We start from the raw sequence: 11210 nt of genomic DNA, 5'->3' as shown, positions 1-11210 counted from the left end.
GTTTTGGTTTTATCCTATTTGCAAGGAGAAGGCAGTGAAACATTATAGATGGGGAGTGATCTGATCTGATCCACACTTCAAAAACTATAATCTCAGAGCTAATAAAATACCATGATACTCAAGGAATATTCTTACCCATTTGTGAAAGAAAGTCACAGTGTAAGCTTTTAGAGTCACCTAGATAACTTCCCTTCATATCTCCACTGTCTTCTGAGTTTCATCTGACAGCCAGTGTGAACTAGCCATTCTAACCTTTTCCCATGAAATTATAAAACCACAGGGTTGGCAAAGGTCTCAAGAGAGCATCTAGACTAACCTACAGAGTTCCAGGTAGGTCTACATCTCAATTATCTCAGAGAGAGAAAATCTGAATTACATGTCAATGCCGACCCTGAGGACCAGTTTCTCATCTTCCCTGGTGTGATGAGAACACTCGCCACCACTCTGATTAGAGGTTTGAAAGTAATTCTGGTTGTTCTAAAGAAATTCAACAGTGAAAACAGGAAACTGAAAACACCTTGGGTGCCTTTGGATGCTCAGAATCTGGTCTCCCTAAGTCTCCCCTCTAACTATTCAAATCGACTATTTGACTTTTTCCATAAAATGTGTCAATTCAATTCAAGTCCAGTCCAGAAATGTCAATGGGACACTCACTGACTGCATAGGACTCTGCCAGACACAGGGGAGTTAATGACACCTAAGACAGGGTCCTAAAATGAGAAATCGGGCCTCTTAAAAATTATGTGAAAAGATACACACACACACACACACACACATAATCATTGCATATTAAGTGAAAATAGTTATGTCCTATCTAATACTATTGTTGTAAAACAAAAAAACAGAGAGAGGGATTAGAATAATCTTCAAGTCACGAAATTAAACGAAAAAAGTAAGATGTGCAACAATATGTACAACATTCTTCAATTTGTGTTTAAAAAACGATTTGTGTAAGTGATTGGAAAATCTTATCACAAGACTTTTAGTTTAAATTATTTCTTAATATAAGACAACATAATAAGGAGATAGAGCAAAAAATAAAATAAAATAAATGAAGCCTGTTTGTGGTATGGCAGATGGGAAAAGAAATATTGGAAAACATATGCCAAGATCCACATCATCCTGGTCTTCTCTTCTATTTTCAAAGATCCTCCCAGTAGCTTTGCTGTCTCAGGCATATATCGACAAACGCCAGTAATGAGAACATATTAGAGCAACAGTACTCTGAGGAATCCATCTAGCTTTTAAATGTGGTTCCATTATGGGATTACACGGCGCCTCCAAGTCCAATACTCAAGTACCAAGGATGGAAGATGTGACCCAGAAAGCTCAGATAAAATGACAAAGGAGACAGTTCAGGCTCTGTGGCAGCAGATAACATTTTCTTCTTTCAAAGAACCACAAAGCCTTTTAAAAGGCAAATGGAATAAAGATGTGGGAAAGAAGTCCTCATCTCTGGGATAAACAGATGGGGAGGAAGAAAACAGAAAGCAGGTGAATTGTCAAAAAAAAAAAAAGGCAGTAACATGAAAACCATCAAAATTTCAGAGTTAATTATATACTGCTCTTCAAGAAATGAGAGATAAGGAGCCAGAAAAATACTAGTTTAATGAAGGTTGAACAAACAATTCTTTTTCCAGTGGCAAAGAAAGGGAGAAGCAAGCATCTTGAAATGCTGGCAATTATGCAGATGACAGAAAGAATATAAGACAAAATTTCATTGATGATGCAAGCCTGTATAATAAGGGAGAGTGTTAAGAAGACAAAAGCAGTCTGAAGTGTTTACAGTTTTGAGTGCACTGACAGCTCAGCAAGCATTTAGAACACATTATCTGAGTTGTAAAAAAAATTACCCTCAGAAGTTAAGAAAATTAATCAAGAAGTTAAACATTTATTAAAAACAAGCTTAGAGATTATAGGAGAAAGGTTGAGCCTGAAATGTCAACGAAAGCTGGATCAGCTTATTTCTGGCTGCAGAAAGGCTCGTGTTTGATTTGGAGCACAAAGTCCAGATGAGGAGTTTCTGGTGGCCCGTCAGCTTTGGAGACCTCAAGCCTGCATATGGGGAAATAGCTGTTGGTCTCAGCTGTCCTTGTGATGCCACCATGGAACAACCTGGGACCTCTGACCTCTCCATGATGTTCATGCCCAGAGAAAAGAAGTCAGCATTTGTTTGCAGCCAGGTAACTGTTTGGCTTGGAGATTGGGCAACATTCGAAATTAAACACAGCCCCGGAGTTTTTCAGCAGCAGTTGCCAAGGCCTAGATTCCAATGCCCAGGTGAACAAAGTCCTTTGCTGTGAGTGGCAGAGTTTTGCCTCCCCGCCAACTGCTTTTGTCAGAAACGTTGAACAAACATGAAAGATCATTTAAACAAACAAAGAGACTCTGATGTGCTTCTTAGCAGGGCACTGAAAACAAAGGATGTTGCAGGAATGAGCACAGAGCTATTTTAGCGTGACAAAGGTGAAGAAGTACCATACAATCCTCTGTGTGTGAGTCTTTTTCTCACCAGGAGCGAGACCAGCAAGAGTCAGATGCTATTAAAGCTTTTCCAAAACATAGTAGCACAGAGATCCTCAGAGAGTCGAAAGAGAAAAACAAAAGGAGTATTTTTTGTCCTCCTACCTTGGTCTAATTTACCTTTTAATGAGTACTTACTACTGGCTCCTTTCCCCAGAACTCCATGAATTAAGACATATATAATATTTTATATGACCAAATTTTTCACCAGGGAAGAAAATAAGATTTAAAAAAAAGCCATCCCCTTAGCATCCTTTAGTTACGTTAGAATTCGCAGCAGACATTCTGCATGTTTTAAGCTACAAAAACCCAAATGTCCTATTCTCTCAGGTGGGTGCTATTTTGGGAGACAAAGGTGGAAGGTTATGATCTTCGAAGTCAGAAAGGACAGTGTCCAAATGACAGCCTTGCCAATCACTAGTTGTGTGACCTTGAACAAAATGCTCAGTCTCAGTTTCATCATTTGTGAAATGAAAATAATAACATCTATCTATGGGAATATCTAAGGCAATAATGCGCGTGAGGCAAAATGCACTTAGCAAAGTGATTAGAGCATAGAAAGAGCACAATATATAACAGGTATTAATGTTATTATTGTTCAAATAAGCTAGAATTTTGAAATAAATTTTTTTTCTCTAAATGATTAATTTCACGCCTTTGCATGGTGCTTTAATATTGACCACCTTCTGGGCCAAATATGTCATATGAATGAATGTAAGCCGTATTGTGACAAAGTAAGAAAGTACTCAGCATTAGAAATGTTGCCTACAAATGTTCAGAAGAAGAATTAAAGTTTCTTCTATCCCCTAGTAACACTTGTTGAGTCAGTTTTGTTTGTTCTTTCGGCAAGCATCCCACTTTAAATTAAATGAAACCTCTAGCATTTTTTTCTGATGCCTGGAATTTCGAGGTATGACAATGTTTATATTTCAATATCCTACAGTTCCAGAAAGTTTGGGTGATGACATAATGGAAATTCCAAAGTAAGAGTACATCATAAAAAATATGCATTAATATTCAGAGAGATAACTTTATAGACATGGAATCATACAGTATATATTCTTTCATTTAACATTATTTTGTTTTGTGTGTGTCTATGGCTCATTTATTTTCTTTGCCATATGGTATTCAACTACTGTGTTTTCGTTACATTCCTCCTGCTTCCCATCATTCCTTGATCAAATAGACTTTCTACCTCCATGCCCCAGGGATGGCAATGTGACAACAGAAAATCATATTGAAATGCTTTTTAAAAATAATTTCATAAGCCCAGATCCTTAAACAATATATTTATTACAGGATTTCTTGACCTCCACCCTATTGACATTTTGGTGCCAATAATTCTTTGTTGCAGGGGTATTCTTTGCATTGTAAGACATTTAGCAACATCCCTGACCTCTACCCACTAGATGCCAGTAACACCCACCCCGTCCTCAGTTGTAATATCTCCAGACATGGCCAGATATACCCTGGGGGCAAAATCACCCCAGCTGAGAACCACCAATTTAGAAGAATAAATAGAAGCAAATATAAACTGCTACATAAAAATCTAAACTAATCACATGAAAATTCTCTAGATGGAAAATTAAGGGAGAAAAGAATCCAAAAAGTGCTGGAATGAGAGGCCCATGAGTCGGACTTTGTAGATGGTCTCCAACTTATGGCCAAAACTTAAGGTTTGGTATCAAATGACTGAAATTCCATGTTAATTGGGGATCCCAAGCAGAAGAAACAAATGTTACCCATGCCCAGGGAAAGCCTAAGGTGCATGTTCTCCTGTACCACTCAGGCCAGGAGAGCAATGCTATGTTTAGACTGATAGATCTAAGACAGCCTTAACAGTTTCCTGCAGCCCAGAGAAAGCTGGTAACTAGTGAATGTTTTCTGAGGGCTATAACAACACAGCACACAGAGCTGTAGATCTGAGGAGGCCAGCAACTAGGCTGGGGAGGGTATAACAGTGATCTGTATGCGTCAGTGGCTGAACATTAAATGAAAACAAGAATGACGATGTTACCAAGGACCAGACAGTGCCTTCCCCATTGATGACTTGATTCTGAATAAGCCCCTTGAAAAATTAGACATGAGTCCAGAAAAATGGAAGGCAGATCCAAATTGACCAATAATTACGATTCCACAGCTTGGCAGAATAGGAGCTTAAGAAAAAATTATTGTTTAAAAATAAAGTAAATCCAGGACAATTAGACAAGAAAAAGAAATACAAGGCATCCAGATCAGTAAGGAAGAAGTAAAACCATCTGTATTCACAGATGACATGATTTTGTATATAGAAAATTCTGAGAAATACACACACACACACACACACACACACAGAAAATATTAGAACTAATAAAAAATATAGCAAGTTTTCAGTATACAGAACCAATATACAAAAACCTACTGTATTTCTAAACATTAGTAATAAACAACCCAAAAATGAAATTAAGAAAACAGTTTGATTTATAATAGCATCAAAAAAATGACGTATTTAGGAATAAAGTTAACAAAAGAAGTGTAAGACTTATATATTGAAAACTATAAAATATTGTTGAAAGAAATAAAAAAGACCAACATAAATAGAAAGATATCACATGTTCATGGATTGGAAGACATACTGTTATTAAGATGGTAGTACTCCACGAATTATTCTACATATTGAATACAATCTATCACCATTGTGAACTTTGTGTACTGTGGTATTTTATGTAAATATAGACTCTATTTTTAACCCTCTTTTTGACAAAGAACTACCCTGCGCTCATTCATCTCTCTTCCGATGATTCTTAAATCTATATTTCCGTCCAACCTTGGAATCCTTAACTACCCACAGGGGCATTCACAGTTAGCAATGGTACCATCACTTTATGTATACAATATATTATACATACTTGATACTTTATTAAACCAAGTCATGAACATGGCCTCCCTTTACCTCTCTCTGTCACTAATATTTTCACAACTTTTGATAGTTGGCATGTTTTCTCATATGGTCTCATTTCATACCCACAAGACCCTTGTGAGGTGGCTGTTGTTGCTATTTCCATGTTACGTATGAGGAAATTGAGATTCAAAGAGGTAAAGGAAGTGGCAGGTCAAGGACTCAATCCCAGGTCTAAAAGGTCCAAATCTGACTACCATTGTCCTCATTACACCGACCTGAAACCTCTAAGGGAAGGTTACCTCCTCCCTTTCTTCTATTTCTGCACAGCCCATCACCAAGTGGTAGACTACGTGAGCTGATAGAAGTTTACCACGGATAAGGGTTTTCTGTTCATTCTGCCTTGGTTGCTTTTCACCAGGCACTTTCTATTCCCACAGCCATGGCTTTATAAAAGGTTCTCAAGCTGCAGCATCACCAGCATCATCTGGAGGGCCTGAGAAAATACAGATGTTCCACCCTCAGAGTTTCTGGGATGCAGCCTTAGAATCTGTATTTCTAAACCCCTCGGCTGGCTCTTTATTCCTTGCTCCCATCCATCCTGCATACCACTGTTCTACTGATTGGTGATCTTGTCTTTCTCCACAACTAGACTGTGAGTCTGAGGACCAAGGCTCACTCTTTGTATTTTTTCTGCCCCACCCATTATGCCACATAAGCCTAGCCCATAAGGCTTCTCAGTGCCTGACTTGAACCCTGTACTCAGTTCAAAATTTGCCTCAAGTCTGCATCTCCACTAATTTGACCATGCCTTGGCTCTCTTTATCACTCATTAGTCCAGAATCTCATACTATTTTAGAACATTCTTTTCACTACTGTATTAGTTAATTGTCTCATGCATGTTTTCAACCAAATTGTAGGCTCCTCGAGTATAGGAAGCTCATGTAATGCTTGCATACTAATGTTCATAGTCCCACCCTGAATCTCAAGGAGAATTTGCTGAACGAAAAATTGTGTCCTTAATGAACTCAACAGAGAATTAAGGTATTCAGTTATATGCCATGTAAAGAAGTAACAAGCAACAGGAGAATACCCATTTTTAAAAGTCTTGGTTTAGGGGTTTAATTTGGCTGCATTAACACTGGATCTGTTTTCAGCAGGGCTTGAGATATTTTTTCTTAAGTATGAGCTTCTTGGCTGAAATGCAGTGGGGTTGCCACTCTGTAGTGAAACCTGTAACTGTGCCACTTAAAATAAGTGAACTCCATGTGGGAGAAAGTAGAGAGCCAGTTCTTGGAACTTTGATTTTCTTACCTCCCAGATTTCAAGGAGCAACTCTGGCCCAGTGAGACAACAGATGGAGACGTGAACTTTTGCTCTTGGTCTATATGATATTTACAAAAAAAGAAAGGCAGAAGCAAGGTGGAATAAATGATTTCTAGCATTCTCTGAATTTCCATAACAATGTTTAAAGAGACATTTTCCTGAGGGAGCCATTATGAGCTATTGTGTTTGGCCATCCCAAGTAGTTTAATTTTTGCTTATTATTATTCCTGCAAAAACATTTTAAGATCACATTCTTTCCCTCCACTCATGAATATGGTCAAACTAGCTGCCATCACTGTTGGATGAGGTTCCAAGTCTGTCACCACACCCAGCTGTCTCTATGCAGCTGCTGATCACAGTTCCTCATAGTTTCATAGATAAATAGGAACTCTCTGGTCAAAAGCTGAGCACTTAGGAGTTTCCATCATCTTTTCCTTTAGCTTCATTTAGCCAACTACCTGCAACTGCTAAGGTTTTAAGATTATTATCCAGTGCAATCTTTGAAATACCTCTTCCACAGAGTTGTAAACCTCCAGGAAAATCCCCCTTGGGGAGTGGATATGCCTATAGCACAAACCACTGTTTCTCTTTCTGGCTCATTGAGATGCCACAGCCAGTGTTGTAATGTGTTATGTCACATTGATTCACATCTTTTATTGCCTCACAGCCCTTTTCCCCTCACTCTCACTGCTCTAAGTTTGCTTCTCCCAAATCGACATTTTAATCCTTGCCTCAGGTTCCGCTTTTTTGAGGACCTAGTTTGCTATTTTTCAAATGGTCCACTGAGGCATGAGAAGGTAATGAGCTTAGTAACATAAACTACAATTCAGAAAACATCCCAAGAAACAGAAGAAAAAAAAAGTCAAATTGAACACATACGATCTTTTCAGACACTTTGTCAAATGTTACACTATTTTCACACAAAATATTCTCAGCTCTCTGATGGAAGAGTCCAGTTTTTCTAGGACAAATACAAGATCATACTTTGTGGTATGCAATTTTGTTGCTAAGGACAAAGATGAGCTCAAAACCATAGAGACATCATTCAAACTCCCACTCCTTTTAGTAAAAACAAGTAATTTGCTTTTCTGCCCAGAATATGATAAAACCAGTCCCAAATTTACAAATGTTGTGCCAGAAGAAAAAGCAGAGAATTTTATATTCAACATATATTGAATATAAATTGAATACAGAATTCCTGTATAAAATACTTCTGTGGACATCACAAAAAATTCAGTGGCATAAAATGTGGAAAGGCCACTACCATCACATGTGTGTGAGCGGCTATTGTACTTTACAGCTGGATAAAAATGCCCATGTTCAAAGTATGAATCAACCTTTGGCCTATGTGCAAGTCGAGTTAGACTGGATACATACAGCAACAGATAAATCCTGAAACCATGCCTCTATTAAGTCTGATGTAGCTGGATAACCGCCTTTCATGTTGTAGCTGGGCCATGTAGAACAGGGTTTTCCAAGATCATTGCAGCATGGAAAGAGATGGAAGAGGCAATACCAGCTCTTAATACCTTAGCCTAGACATGATATACTAGGAAATGCCAGAAGAAAACTATGTGGGACAACGTACGATTGTCCTTACCATTGTACTTGTATGAGAAAGAAGAATTAATATTTGGTTATTGCTGATTGCTAATAAGAACTACGCTATGGAAAAACAACACGCATGTGCGTATGCATGCATATGTGCACACAGCTTGGAATAGCTGCCATGGATCAACGCCATGGGGAGTGAGCTCTATGTCGACAAAAGGGGTGTTGCCAGGTAAATAAAAGAGGCTATATCAGAATGTTGATCCATATCCAGGGTTGTCCCCAGAGAATAACTAATGATCCATGACATACTCTTGATCTTATGTCAGTATTTAAGAAAATGTAGAAAATTGTACCAATCATCCAAGCGTATGTCTTTTTTCTCAGAACATGCATTTGGATTATCAGTGCAAGTTTTGTTGTGGCAAGAAACAAGCAGCAAATACGAGACATTGCTTTCCAAAATAAATTATGACAGCTGTCAAGGTAAAGAATATACACATGAAGTTTTGAAGTGAAAAATGGTAATTTCAGTAATGATTGTTTCTGTGATTTCAGGAAGCTTGTTCAACTGATATTTGGCAGCAAAATTTTTAGTATCTTGAAGGACCCGATCAATCATTTCTGTCCCAAATTATAAAAATTCTTATCATTGAGAATAGGTTGTCTGAACTTTGTAAGACAACTGAGCTGTATTGCTAATAGCTCAGCCCCTGAGAGCTGGACTCTTCCCAACTCTAGGTGATTTTCTTCACTCATTGGTGAAACAGATCAATCACATTTTTGTTGGGCATAGTTAAAACTCATACCCAATATAATTTTACTCATATGTGAAAGCACCAAACAAACATGACAAACAGAGATGCATAGACCCAGACAACAGTTTGGTAGTTATCAAAGAGAAAGCGAGGAGGTCGGGGGTAAAGAGGGTCAAATATATGGTGACAGAAGGAGATTTAACTTTGGGTGGTGAACACATGATGCAATATGCAATATAATGTATTACTGAATTGTTCATTTGAAACCTATATGATTTTATTAACCAATGTCACCCCAATAAATTTAAGTTAAAAAAATAAAAATAATAATACAATTAAAAAAAAAACCTCACATTCAAATATTGCTACAGAACATGGATAAATTATTTCCAGGGTTACATGCAACGAAAAATGGATTAGGTACCCATCAATTCACCATTATCTCCCAAGCCGAAACATTCCATCTTTCAGCTCTTGAGTGGGACAAGCCTATCAACATCACAACTGCAGGGTGCTAGGAGGTGTTCTAGGGAGAAATCTCCCCATAGTGTCTGAACATATTTGGCAAAGTTATCAAACACTTGCCATGTGCAACGACCTAAGCCTTTCAGTCAGGATGCTCTAATTCATTAGAAATAGGTAACAAGACTAAAACCAATGAAAATCTTATCTATGCATCTTTCTGGCCAGATATAATTACTTTCTGGTCAGATATAATTTTTTGTTAAATATTACAAAAATATTATCCCCATTGCTAATATGAAATATATTTTTTTAGAATGTTAATTTCTCCTCTCACCAGGCATTTTCATTAGAATAATGTCTTTAAACACTGCGTGGCAATCCTGGGTGCACCACCATGATGCCCAGGGAAAACAGGGTGACCTGGAGGTCCAATATCTTCCTTGAAATCATCGAACCTTTAGATTATTATTCAAAACACTTCACTGTGGAGGATTGGGGGTTCCAAATAGATGCAGCAGGTCCACATGTCCCTGCACGGGAAGGCTGTGGTCCTAATGGGCAAGAACCATGATGTGCAAGACCATTTGAAGCCATCTGGAAAATAATCCAGCTCTGGAGAAACTGTTACCTCATATCCAGAGGAATGTCAGTTTTCTGTAAGGCAAGGAGGACCTCACTGAGGTCAGGGACAAACTGGCCATTAAAGTGCCAGCTGCTGCCCATACTGGTGCCATTGTTTCAAATGCATTGGTCTGTGGCCTGAAAAGACCTCTAGCAGTGAAGGCATCACCACTAAAATCTCTGGGGACACCACTAAAGCCTGAGTGATGTGCAGCTGATTAAGACTGGAGACAAAGTGGGAGCCTGCAAGGCCACGCTGCTGAACATCTCTCTCCTGTCTTCCAGGCTGATCATCCCGCAGGTATTTGACAACAGCGGCATCTACAGCCGGAAGTGCTTGACATTCCAGAGGAGTATCTGTATCCTTACTTCCTGCAGGGGGTCCACAGCGTCTCCAGGGCATGTCTGCAGATTGGTTACCCAGCTGTTCCACCAGTATCCTATTCTACTATCAATGGACACAAGTGGGTCTGGCTTTGCCTGTGGAGACTGGCCACACTTTCCCATTTGCTGAAAAGGTGAAGCTTCCTTGGCTGATCCATTTACTTTTGTGGCTGCTGCCCCCGTGGCTATTGCTACTACCGTTGTTCCTGATGCTTCCAAAGCCCCAGCCAAGGTGGAGACAAAGAAAAAGTTACAGGAGTCAGACAAGGGCATGGGATATGGTCTCTAACAAATCACCAAAATCTAGCTTTATTTGTGAAACAAGGATAGAGTTTTACTTCTCTTAAAGTTAATAAAAATACTAACAAATGTTTTTATTTAAAATTGTGATAAATCCTTCAAGTTTTTCTGAAATCACCTGAGTGTGCAGGGCATCACCATTAAATGGCTAATAGATGAAAACACACACACACACACACACACACACACACACACACACACACACACACACAGAAACAATGTCCCAGGAATCTCCTTAGCTGCTACTTTGAACATCTTGAAGGAGTCAGCAGAGTTGAGGGGCTTATCATTTGGCTTCTGTCATCTTCTAGGCCCTTGGGGAGGCGGGACCAGGGGGAAGCTAAAACAGTCGTGGTCTTTTTACCTTTTCTGCCACTCCATTTGTTCCCCTGTCCCCAGGTCTG

The 11210-nt window shown here is 38.8% G+C and overlaps 1 pseudogene; it reads left to right on the top strand.

The window, feature by feature from the left end:
- Positions 1-9898: 9898 nt before the first annotated feature.
- LOC107518083 lies at positions 9899-10795 on the top strand (annotated as a pseudogene).
- The last annotated feature ends 415 nt before the right edge of the window (positions 10796-11210 follow it).

The sequence above is a fragment of the Rousettus aegyptiacus genome, unplaced genomic scaffold (assembly GCF_014176215.1).
Source record: "Rousettus aegyptiacus isolate mRouAeg1 unplaced genomic scaffold, mRouAeg1.p scaffold_m13_p_3, whole genome shotgun sequence".
Classification (NCBI taxonomy): Eukaryota; Metazoa; Chordata; class Mammalia; order Chiroptera; family Pteropodidae; genus Rousettus; species Rousettus aegyptiacus.
The sequence above is the reverse complement of the archived record's forward strand: the minus strand, read 5'-3'. Positions and strand labels throughout refer to the sequence as shown.